At 42.8% G+C, this 12,643-nt stretch overlaps 1 long non-coding RNA gene across 1 annotated transcript in view; it reads left to right on the forward strand.

The window, feature by feature from the left end:
- Positions 1-6,525: 6,525 nt before the first annotated feature.
- The window catches only part of LOC133479019 (uncharacterized), a 28,761-nt gene continuing 22,643 nt past the window's right edge, over positions 6,526-12,643 (forward strand). Inside the window, exon 1 of the long non-coding RNA XR_009788805.1 lies at positions 6,526-6,704. This is a non-coding gene — a long non-coding RNA (uncharacterized LOC133479019). The remainder of the gene's footprint in view (positions 6,705-12,643) is intronic.

Raw genomic sequence — 12,643 nt, forward strand, 5'->3', positions numbered from 1 at the left:
TGATGATGATAAGAGCCTCTGAGAAAAATCAAATCCCAAGAGAATAGGCTTTTTTGATGAGAACAGCCATTATTGACTGAGTCTGTGTTATTTATCATCTGGCTTGGCTCTGTGGTGGCTTGAGGACAATATGCCTTCAATTACCTGCTGCAACATCCAAACATTTTCATGTATCCATTCAACCTCTCAAAGGCCTGAAAGCTTCTTAATCGAGGCTGCATATTGGTCCCTGTGTTGAGATGATTCAAAAGAGGAAAATGGAATTGAAACGCGCAAATTATTTCCTCCCCTCGTTATCTTCCGTGTTTAATGACATATTAGAGAATGCAATTCGAACCACTCTTAACGGGTTTGATCGAGATTTGCCAGCCCCGCATGGCTCCTTTTTACAACGGACTTAACAACAACAAAGTAGGACACCTCCCGCCGTCAACCTCTCCTCGTTTATGGATTTGTGTATTATCTTGCACAAAATGTCAAGGCCGTCCAACCCTTTGATTTCATTGTTGTGGAGGTTGATAAACGTTGTGCTTTACAATACAGGGGTCGTATAATTGATTGTGTGTGATTTTCTGTGTGTTCATCAAACCTAAAAATCCAGTGTATCATAAAAATGCGTTATCAAAAAGTCAAGCTTTCTATTGTGGCCTTATTTAACCTATATACTGTAAATAAATCACACGATAAAGTACATCTTGAAATACAGTGTCAAAGGGGCGATATAGAGTTCAAAACAGTCATTCTTGACGTCACACGAGACAGAGTATTTACTGTGTGACTTTGGCTTTTTCTTTGCCTTTTTTTTATGAAAAGAAAATATGCAGTCAAAGCATAAAGTAGGTCGACTCGCTAAACTAATTTGGTATTGACTGAAATACTTTCTGAAGCAGCAAAATGGAGGTTGGACTGAAAAACAAACGGTTTCTTATTGGTCTTCGATTGTTAGCGATGGCCTCCGCTCGCGTGTTACAATAAACGGCAAACTCCTTGAACAAATCAGTTACGCCTCAAGAAGTAGAATGTAATTAAATAAGTTTGTTTCAAGCCTTTAAAGTTGTATTTATGAAATAAAGGTGTTTGCAATGGTGACGAGCTTGAACAGGGGACATATTACTTCTAGTTTCAATCCTAGTAAAATTGAACCAAATCTGAGGTTGACTCGCTCGTGGTCAAGCTCAGAGTTTTCCACTCTTGCCGTGGTCAAACATTTGTTGGCTGGCCCAAGCACGACTAACATGTATCAGACTTTTCTTGTCAGCACCTGTGAAATGCTTTACAAACTCAATTGCTTGTGGTTATTCTAATCAGGTAACGGGGTTTTTTTTTCACTGTACTTTTATTTAAATATTTAATAAACTCAAGATTGAATCTTCCATCCCTCAGAGAGTGATTACAGTTAACGTTTGTTGCTTTAATGCTCCATTATATTTAATGCAAAGTGGTGGCTTTAGTGCAAATGGTAATTATTACAGCAACTGAAAGCAGTTTTTCCACAGTTGTGAACTATTTGATAAGTAGACTGACACACGATAATATTTAACATTGTGAATGTCGTGTGGATTTCTAATTATCGGTCAAACACAGAAGCGGCAAAATGGACTCTAACTAGTTTGTCATAAATTGATTAACTAGTTAGCGGTTTCACCAAGAAGAAGCGAACAAATAAAAAAATAAACAAACAAAATAGCATGCTGCAAGGTAATGTAATAAACCCGCGAGAAGTTTAAATATCGCCTGCTGAACAATCATGCAGATAGAAAGGCAGGCTCTGAAATTAGACCCACACTAGAGGTCCATTAGCTCATTGCTCAGTTAACAAGCAAGGGAAGAGGCTTCACAAGCTCTGATTGTTTAGCAATGAGCTGCATCAAGATGCTGATTTTTGGAATAATGACTTATTCCAACCTGAAGGGGGAATTATCAAATCACTGTTGAGCTTTCTGTGTTTTGATGCGGCTGAGCTGTAGTCATCGAGAGGTGCCAGAAGAGGCGGCTTGAGCATCTGGTTAGGTTCAGTGTTCTAGTGTCTCTTGTGTGGTCAGCCACACACCGTGTAGTAAGTTGGTGAGAGTCTTGGCGCCTTGTCTCCAGCTTGGACAAGGTGGTGTGGATTTGTTTACACGCAGTAGCAGCGTAAGCGGACGGAGGAATGTACACCGCCACGATGCCGACGTGAAAACTCCCCAAGTATGTAGTACGGCCGGGCGTTGACTGCTAGAAGCTCAATGTCTTCGCTGCACATCTTCTCTTCAACGGTGACGTGTCCAGGGTGACACCACCTGTTTTAAAAAAAAAAACACGCACAGCCCCCCACCTTTCTTCTTGCTGCTCTCTGCACGGGCAAGTGTAAAACTCTCCACTGCGGTGTCCTGCGGTGTGTCCAGGTTCAACCGGTGAAATATACGAGACTGCTCTCTCTTTACTCCCGCAGCAGCTCGATCAATGCCGATAGCTCATCCGTCTTATTTGACAGAGAGCGGACCTTTCCCATGGTAGTAGTCTGTGGACACGGTTTACACGTCCGTGCGCTCACGCGGCGCTGGACACCGCCGCTGATGTGGTCTGTGATTGATTGCCAACCAATGCAGGGTGTACCATGCCTCTCACCCAAAGGGAACTGGGATAAGTACCGTATTTTCGTGACCATAAGGCGCACTTAAAAGTCTTAAATTTTCTCCAAAATGGACGAGGCGCCTTATAATGCGGCGCGCCTTATGTGTGCACCGAGTTCCAAAATCTGTAAAGGTTGTTGTGTGACTTTAATGAGCGCTCTGCTTGACTGACTGGGAGCATTTCCTGCCGACACGCTGCTTATAGAGAGGAAAGGCGGACGTGACTGAGGACAACATGCGGACGTAAAGGGGGAAGGGTGCGCGTGACAGAGGACGCTAAAGACACGCCCCCAGTAGATATATAGTTCTGCTATGTGCATCGGTTTGGCTAAGGACCCCTGAAAATGACTGCGGCCTCCACTCGTAAAGTAGCAGTCAAGCCAGCCGCCCCTAATTTTGTTCATACTAGGCATTAGGATAATAAGTCGCCAACTCGCGGCGAAAGCCACCTTCCAAATAAAAGCCTCCCAATAATATGGACGTATCTCATAGATTTTTTTTTAACAGATTTTTTCAGTCAGGGGTAATGACAGCAAAATCTGCAGTTTTCACAGATTTTTATTTTGATCTTCATCAAACCCCTTTTAGTGGAGACCTTGGTGGTCTGTCACACCTGTCTGGACTTGTCTTGCGATACCAATGGGATTATCTTGGAGTGGCTTTGGCTCAGTAGATAGAACAGGTTCGAATGCCTGCTACGACTGTCGCATGTCAAAGTGTCCTTGGGCAAGACGCTAAACCCTAATTTGCTCCCAGTTTCCTAAGATATCAAATAAACTACATTTTTGAATGTATCTCAAGATTCAAATTTACTTTGCTGGTTGCATTCGTTAACCGTCCGTATTATTGGGAAGCTTTTATTTTGAAGGTGGCTTTCGCCGCGGGTTGGCGACCTATTTCCATTTTTTCCTAGTATGAACAAAATTAGGGGTGGCTGGCTGAACAGCTACTCTACGAAGAGACACGCTTACGAAGCACAGTTTAAACTGCAAGTTATCAGTTACGCAGAGGAACATGGGAATCGAGCAGCCGCGAGAGAATTCAAGGTCAACGAATCCATGGTTCGCAAGTGAAGGAAGCGGGAAAATGAGCTTCGCCAAGTCAAGAAGACGAAGCTGAGTTTCTGCGGAAAAAATAGAAAGACAAAACGCGGAAACAAGGCGAGGTGGCCCGAGTTGGAAGACCAACACGAGCAATGGATTAATGAGCAAAGAACAGCCAGGAGAAGCGTCTCTACAATCACAATTCGAATGAGTGCAATAACTCGGAGCTTGCCATCATTCCGGGAGGCTTGACGAAGGAACTCCAACCGCTGGACATCGGTGTAAACAGGGTGTTCAAAGTGAAGTTGCGAGCGGCGTGGGAGCGATGGATGACAGATGGCGAACACAGCTTTACTAAGACTAGGAGGCAGCGGCGGGCGAGTTACGCCACAATTTGTGAATGGATTGTGGATGCTTGGGCTAACGTGTCTGCTTGCACTGTTGTTCGAGCTTTCGTAAAAGCCGGCATCATTTCTGAGGAGCCGCACGGCAACGAGACTGACTCCGACAATGGCGAGAGGGCACCTGGCGTGTTTGATGGAGAACTTGCCCAGCTGTTAATTTCGGATACAGAACATGAGGACTTTGATGGATTTGTGGATGAGGATGGATCCAAAAATAACAAGTTGTTAAATACTTCAATAAAGTACAACCAAACTCAGTTTTGCTCCCGCTGCCTTTTTAAAAACATTGTTTTAGCGTGCACGCATGCTACCGTATGTTTTAAGCTAGCGTATATTTTACCATGCCTGCGCCCAATAATACGGTGCGCCTTATGTATGTGTTAAATACAGAAATAGACCCCGTAACTGAGACTGCGCCTTTTATTACGGTGCGGCCGAAGGTCGTGAAAATACGGTATTTTTCATGATTAAACCTTTCCAGGAAATATCTTTAGTGCAAAGGCCATCCGAAATATCTTGTAAATTTCTGACTTTGTTGAAGATGTTACCTTTACTACATTGAAACACAATCAATCCCGGCTGCAACAAATACAAGGTGAAAGCGGTCAGAAAAAGTTCCAAGCAGCGTGGCAGAACTTTTCTGACAACGGCTGTCGATACTTCCGTCATCAGAAAATCCGGTCGACTGGCGACATAACGAGTAACCCAACGGGTTTAAGCAGGATTTTATTACATTTCCTCTCACAGCTGACAATGGTCACCTCTTTAAGCTCCTGTTAGCACGTTTCCACAAGAGGCAGAAGCATGTGGTCACTGCACATGTGAGTGCCTCGTTGCACTTTGCATGCAGGCCGCCTGAAGACAACACGCGGAAGCGGCTAATGCATTGTTGTTTGCTCGGCTAGGGAAAGCTTCCATAGTGTGATGATGTCACATGTGTTTGCAAGCTAGAGTAATTGCTTTAAAGCGAACACTTTGCGATTTTGTACACAGTTGTCTAAATAAGATGTTTGATTAGTGGCGTGCTGTGATTTTAACTCTTGTGAGCACATTTCTGGTGTGAATCCAACACATTTGGAAAAAAAGACAGCTGCAATTTGTAAGCAGGTTTTCTCCGAGAGAAGAGCCAGATGTTTGATTTTTGTATGGTATGTTCGCCAGCTATGTAATACATATTTTAATTTAGGTTGTTATTCCCAAAAGGAGTGTTTAAAACGCTGCATCTTTGGAGAGACCTGCACCCTTGTACAAGCTCCTCCTTGCTCTTTTCTTCTTTGCTTCTTCTACATGCCATCCATGTGAACAATTCGGGGGGGAAGAAAAGTGGGGTGAGCGAAGGAGGTGTGTTATCTTTGGCAATTTCATCCATTCTTCTCATTCTCATTTGGAATGAGACGCTTTAAAGCTCTTTAAGAACGTAACAATGACCAAGACTCTATTATCTGTATTAATCTACCACACTACATTATGACAATGAACTGCAGCTATTCCATATATCATTGGGCCTCAGTTTTGGGTATCAACTGAAGTCGTTCTTAAAGCAGGACAAAAAACAACACAAAAAAAAGTTGCTGAGACATGCTTGCTGATGGTAGATTGTTAACACTGCTCAAATAGTGACCTCCTGCTTGTTATTTAATTCACTAAGACCGATACCACAAAAAATATCATATAGCATCTGTAAAGCGAAAGTTTATGGTGAACATCTAAGCAACATGTAGGAGCAAAACATTTAAAAAAATGGACCTGATAAGAATTAGGAATTGGAGTGAAGAAAATAATGATTTCTTTTAGCGTTGACAAGAAGAGAGCTCCTTGTTTTGGCTGCGCTGTCAGAAAATGGTTGCCGGTCCGAGCGCGAACCGGTCCGTGCCAGAAAAAAGGTTGGCGTATAGAAAAATGGATGGATTTGATATATTACACTTATTAAAACTTACATTTTATTATATACAGTATTATTGTAATGAAATAGGCTTATTTATTAGTGGGGGGAAATGTGAAATATTATTTAATATGATGCAATTGCAAAATGTATTTATGCAAATAAAGGCATCCAGAATAATAAAGGTTTTACCCCTAATAGACGACTGCAGGGTAGCCCCCCCCACTCAAATACTAAATGAGCAAATATTCTACGGTACTTTATATAATAATTGTAAAATAACTTTTCTGCGATTCAATATAGAGACGATTGGGTTGATGGGATTGTTACTTCAATCATCGCGCCTCCACTCGAACGCCCACACGGCGAGACGATGTCTCGTCCCTTTCATTTCTGCTCATTCGCGCATGTAGCGGTCTCTGCAATGCCAGTCAGATTGCGCATGTCTTCTGCAGTGTGGCGCCATCTGAAAAGATTCTCCTGTACGACCCATGTGTGAGTCCTCTCAGGGTGGGGAGGGGGGGAAAAAAGCCGCCACGGTGAGATAAAAGATCATTTAGCGATACATCAGCTAACACGTCGAAGCAAAGCATCGAATATGAAGAAGAAACAAAAAGTGACATATTGCGGTGGTTGTTCTCCAGAGTCATGGATTCCTGCTTCGGTGCTATAAATTCATCATGTTTGTGACAAGTGGAGGAGGATGTTTTTAATTGCGACAACCTTCGATGGCACCGAGGCCCGGCCTCCAGGGAGCTTGCAGGTACAACACCGCACTGGGCTGGCTCGAGTGTCTCACTCCGTCTCCATCGGAATGTTTGAACATGCTACTGCAATCGCTGGTGTTTGCTTGTCTTTCAATGACAGTCCCTTGATGTTGCAAGATAAAGGTATTTCCAGTGGTTCATTTCGAGCATGTTTTTAAACCGAAAGGAGTGTACTATTATTAGTAGAAATTCTGACATTTCTGGGTTATTCATCAAAGCTTTGCACGTTATGGTGGTTCATTCACCTGACTCCGTGGCAGGCAGCCTGGGTTCAGGTCCCAGTGCATGTGTGTCTGTCAAGTCAAGTTTATTTGTCTAGTCCTTAATCACATAAGCGTCTCAAAGGGCTTGACAGGCCCACAGTTGACAAAGATTGCCAACATCGGCTGATCTTAACTCTCCAACAGGGCAAGGAAAAACTCCAAACCTCATTTGGGCAGAAAAGAAGAAACATTGAGAAGGGACCACAGATGGGGGTGGGGGGGAGATCCCTCTTCCGAGCGGGCAACATTTATCACATACTATGCTGCTGTACGATGTTCGTTAAAAGACCAAAGGCGTACGGCGTACTACGGGAAAATGGTTCTTCCTCAGGACCTGACGCGGTCGCTCGATGTAGAATCGTCCAGAGCAACGCTTCTAGGGAAGCGGTCCACCTCAGATCTTGTCCCAGTCGGTCGGTCGGTGCACAATCCAGACAGCAACAGCCTCAGATTTGATCTTCGCCACCTAGTCCACTCGCCAAGCGGGAGAGGAAGGTGAAGCGGCAGTGAAACAGGCCAAAATCCAGAGTAAATCCACGCAAAGCAAGTGGCAACTTGCATACTATGTGCGATTTAAGTAAAAAAGCGAGTATGTCTTAATTCAACATTGAAACATTTCGACTGTGCCCTGTGATTGACTGGCGGCCGGGCCAGTGTGCCCTTTCGCTTTTTTGCCCGACGTCAGTCCCTTTGCATTGTGGGTAAGCGGGCCAGGGGCCCACCAGATCCGGGAAGTGGACCTGAAAAGATTCCAGGATCAGTCATTCTGTAAGCATGGCACATTTTTCAGCAACATTTCTACAGTGTAGAATATTTTGAGGTAGGATTTTTGTTTGTTTGTTTTTTTTGCAGTGGGTCACTATCGGGTGATTGCATAAGCATGCTGCAAGCTATTCAAGTTTTAACATAATCTATTGCTTGACTTTTTGCCCACTTTCATACTTGAATCTTATGAAAACACGTTGGTTTTGTCACTATAGCTTTAATTTCCTGGCTTTATAATTGTTTACCCTCAGTTTAAAGCTGCGTACTATTTTTATGTGGATCAAATCCATAATCTCATGCTTTGTAATTAAACTTCAGAGGGATCATGAGACATTTAATTTTCATTTCAGTCATTTATTAAAACGGTGCATTGGGGGAAAGGAGCAGCAATAAATACATTTATATCACACACACACACACACACACACTGAAGTTACATAGCTGCCAAAATCAATGTTGTCCACTTTGCTCTGCTCACACATTGGCGCCTCCCTCGAACGCACGCACACACGCACGCGCATGCACACGCACGGGCAGCAAGCTTCTTTGCTAATGATCCCAACCTCAAACACATTTGCATCTCTCTAAATTAGCTTGATTATTTCAGGGTAATTAGCATAAGCGTATGGAAATTAAATTGGCTATAGTGGCGTGGTGGCTTCAAGGTGTTTTTCCACGTGATGTGAGTAATAGTTCGCATTTGATGATTTCTGAAAATATGTGTGCGCTCATCTTACAAAACCAAAAACAAAATGAGAAAAAAAAAAAAAAACATCTTCAAAAGTACTTTTGTTCAATTTCCATTTAGATGTGGAAGAATTAACTACATAAACTGAAGACTGAAGATTTTATCTTTGTAAATATTTGGTGTCACATCAAAAGAAAACCCATCCACGCGTTTCCTATGCCGCTGATCCTCACAAAGACAAAATCTCAATTTTAGGCAAGCAACTGAACACTTTAAAGATAACCTAGCAAAGTTGATTAGCTTCAAGACAAATACTGTATTTAACCAAAGACCCCTTCAATATGTTGCTTACATTGACATTTTTCCTTGTAAACTTCTGAAGTGGCGCACATCAAGCGCTTTCATCGCGACCCACGATGCCCTCCGGTCCTGCTCATGTAATAAGGACGCAGAGACCACATACATTAAAAGCCCAAGTGTGCTTAGTTAATTAATTGTTCAAAGTCCTCCTTTGGATCAACATTAAAACTAACATGAACCCTGTGAGTGTCTGCTCCAAAGACAAAAGATGTTGAAAAACCAAATACCCCATTTTGTTTGTTGTGTATTTAAGAAAAATAATAAAATAAAAATGTCATACGGCTGTATGTGCTACTAATAAAGGTTAAGAGGAATTTAATTATGCAAGTGATTGGGGACATTCCAGTGTTGCGCCATCCACCGTCTTGCTGAAGTGGACCTGCAATAATAAGCCCTGAATTGCTTCTTTGTGAGTGCGAAATGATTGCACGTCTGCAATTAATAGGATATTACTGCAAACAGCAAATATGTAGTCGTTATAACCTTCCAATTCAAGCCCCCAAACCATTCTAGCTGTACGCTGGTTTGTTACCATGGAAACACGCACATATTTTAATATACTTTTGACCAGCCAGTACACCTGTCATATGTATATATATATATATCATATCAACTCAGCGTCAATGCTGATAGTTTGTTGCTGGGTAATTTGTATCTACCACCGTGGTGAAAATTCAAATCGATTTTTTTTGTAGCCTTTTCAAAACGTTGTCTAAATGTCAGATATGTTTTGGTATTTTTAGATTGTGTCTGAACAGATGCAAATTGTTGCTGTCCAACGAAAAGCATTCATATCGGTATCGGTAAATTCGGTATCACTCGCCCTCGTCAGGATTTCTGAGCAGCTGAAGTTTATCGTTGTAGCCGACTTTGGGAGACACCTGTATTTGACCAACTGCGATCTTCTCGCGATGGTCCAGTTCTGTCTCTTCGTCACCCGTCGCTAGGTGTGCGGCCGGCTTCCTGTAACGTAATCAGTGCGAGCCTCTGAGGAGCGCGAGTGTCATTACACAAAGATGTGACGCTATATGCGGTCAAGAAGTGATTGCATGATTAGCCAATCAAGAAAAGGATTTAGCAGCCTTACTGACGGGAACGCACGCGTACAGTGCATCGGATGTGAAATATGCATGAGAACAACTTCATTCATCCACAAACATTATCACGCATCGCTGCACAAAGATATGACTGATATATGATACAGTCTGGCAGTCCCCTAGTCTATACATCGGGGGGTAACGATAACATTTATGATCCTGATGCGTTCTCACAGAGGAGCGCTGTAGGTTATTGATGAGTCTCCGGGTGTACCATTACTTATGAGTGAAGAGAAAGTCAAAGAGAAGACGAAATGGGGGTATGGATGTTATAGCCGGCCTTCATCCCTTGAAGCGTATTTCATCAAAGCTCGTGGCTGGAGACCTTGCTTGTCATAGACTTCTGTGGCTTCTGTATTTCAATGCAGGGGTCTCTTTTGAAACTGCATAGCTACTTTTAGACTCTTGCAATGGTTTTGAGAGGAGAGGAGAGGAGACACTTTTCAAAACAACATGTGACATAGTCACCTCACCTCGTCCTGACCAAAAAGGGGGGGGGGGGGGGGGGGGGGGGGGGGGGGGGGGGAGAAACAAATTAAATGGTGGCTCAGACAAAAGGCGAAAAAATAAAGCAGATACAATAACCCCCTGAATATTCATGGTTCACTATTAACGATTTCATGTTTTGTTAGGTTTTTTCCATGTGCTAGAAAATGCTATTTGTGTTGTCTGTGCGCTTTCTGAAAACGGCCTGAAGAAGATGAAGATGCCACGGCAGGGCGCCCGAGCCATGTCTAACCGCATCGGAGCACATTGGTGTTGAAGCGATGCATCTCAACTGGTTGACAAGCTTTGTTTGCCCAGGAGGTGCTTTTTAGTTTAGCCTGGGTTGTTAGCGGAAGAAGTTAGGATGGTCTTCGCCGCATGTGCAGTTACAGGCACACTTTGGAGGCATTGTTTCAAAATCAAATCATTTGCAAGATATTTGATTTTGCAGGACAATGTCGTAAGATAAATGAATGATGTCTGCTGAAGTGAATATAGTCATTCTTATATATTTCACACAACACAATGCGTATTTGTCGATTTTTACCGTGAAATATGTCCCCCCCCCCCCCCCCCCCCCCCTATGCTTTTGCTGTGCTTTTAAATTTGGTCACTGTCTTTGTTCACTTGCCGGCAGACTGAGAAAACCACTCCAAGCGGTCTTGCTCCACTTGTTTTGCATGCACACCAGACTTGGAATGATTGTGTGTACACTGCACTGCCACAGCAATTGCATTCAAGTTTGTTTCAACCAAACCAAATGTGACAAGCGTGCACACAGCAACACGCAAGTTGTTGGAGTCCCGGTGAGGGAGGTGCGCTCCAAACCTCATCGTCAAATGAATGCGCATCAATAAGAAAAGTCATCAGTGTCTCATCAGCCTTTTAATCGAGCCTTTTTTTCTCTTTTAAGACTGTAGCTGCTTTCAAGCATCGGGCGAGGGGTCGCCGTCTCGTCCGGGAAATAGATGGGTCCCAGATTGTGCGCAGATAGGAGGCATTTGTTTGTCTTGTTTATTTTTTGTTAAGTATGAAAGGTTGTATATACAAAGTATTGATTGATGTCTCAGCCTGTATTCATTTTTCCTTCTTGTTGGCCAAGACGTTTCGCGGACGACTTCCTCCTTACTCACTTCCCGATACAGGGGTTGGCAAACAAGTGTGTTTTGCTTTTTCGTTGACTTCATTGTGTTGTTTTGTTAAAATTCTTCAGCATGCCACGGCAGATACTGCGCTAGTGATGACAGAGAGGAAAAATGCTGGATAATGATGACCAAGGGTCCACCGTAAAAAAAACAACACCTCTAGTGGTGGAACTTAAGCATTTCTTAACTTGATGTACACGCTTGGAATTGAAATGAAATCTTCTACTGGCAAGAAAATTGCTCAACACTTTTGCTGTTTCATCTTGAAGCTTCTCAAATCACCGTTGAACAGATAAGTGGAATATATACCGACACTTAGAAGTCACATTCTATCTTGCTTTTGAGCCAAAAGAAATGCAATTAAACACAGCAAAGTCCCAGCTAATTGGAAAAAATATATATCTACGTTGCTGTGTTTCAAGTCCGTGGGGCTGCATATTGCAAGTGAAGTTAATCACGGTATCTACTCGTTAATTCACTTTGATGAATTGCAGACGAGAAAAAAAATCCAGACATGTACAAAAGATAAGAATTCAAAAAATGTCATTTTAAAAAGATATATTTCATCAGTGGCTGTTATTTATAACAATAAAATCAATCAGTTTTCCTCACGGGCAGCTCGGTGGTGCATGTGGCTCGTACGTCTGCCTCACATTGAAAAGTTCTGGATTTGAATCTCAGCTTGGATCCTTTGCGTCTGCAGTTTGGTCGTTTGCTTTTAGAATTTGACGGGTTTTACGTGCTTTATTTCTCCTGTTACTCCACTTTCCTTCCACATTACAAAAACATCCATCTTAGGTTTATTGTCAACCTAATTGTCCGTCGGTGTGCCCTGTGATTGACTGCTGACCAATCATAGGGTATATCAAGGTCCCCGAGTCATTCATTTAAAAAAAAAAAAAGCAATGCCGTAAAAGAGGATTTGAAAATCTACGTTTCTTGTCGACAAATAATGTCGGCATCTCGTTTCGTTTTCATCCTAGCACCGCATCACAGCTCCTCCTGGTAAGCGTCGTGGGGGCAATGGGGCTTTTCCCAACTGATTTCGGGCACGAGGCAAGAGTACGTCCAGTCAATTACATGGCACAAATACACTCACATTCACACCTATGGACAATTTAAAGCCTTCAG

This window comes from Phyllopteryx taeniolatus, chromosome 6 (genome assembly GCF_024500385.1).
Source record: "Phyllopteryx taeniolatus isolate TA_2022b chromosome 6, UOR_Ptae_1.2, whole genome shotgun sequence".
In the NCBI taxonomy this organism is placed as follows: domain Eukaryota; kingdom Metazoa; phylum Chordata; class Actinopteri; order Syngnathiformes; family Syngnathidae; genus Phyllopteryx; species Phyllopteryx taeniolatus.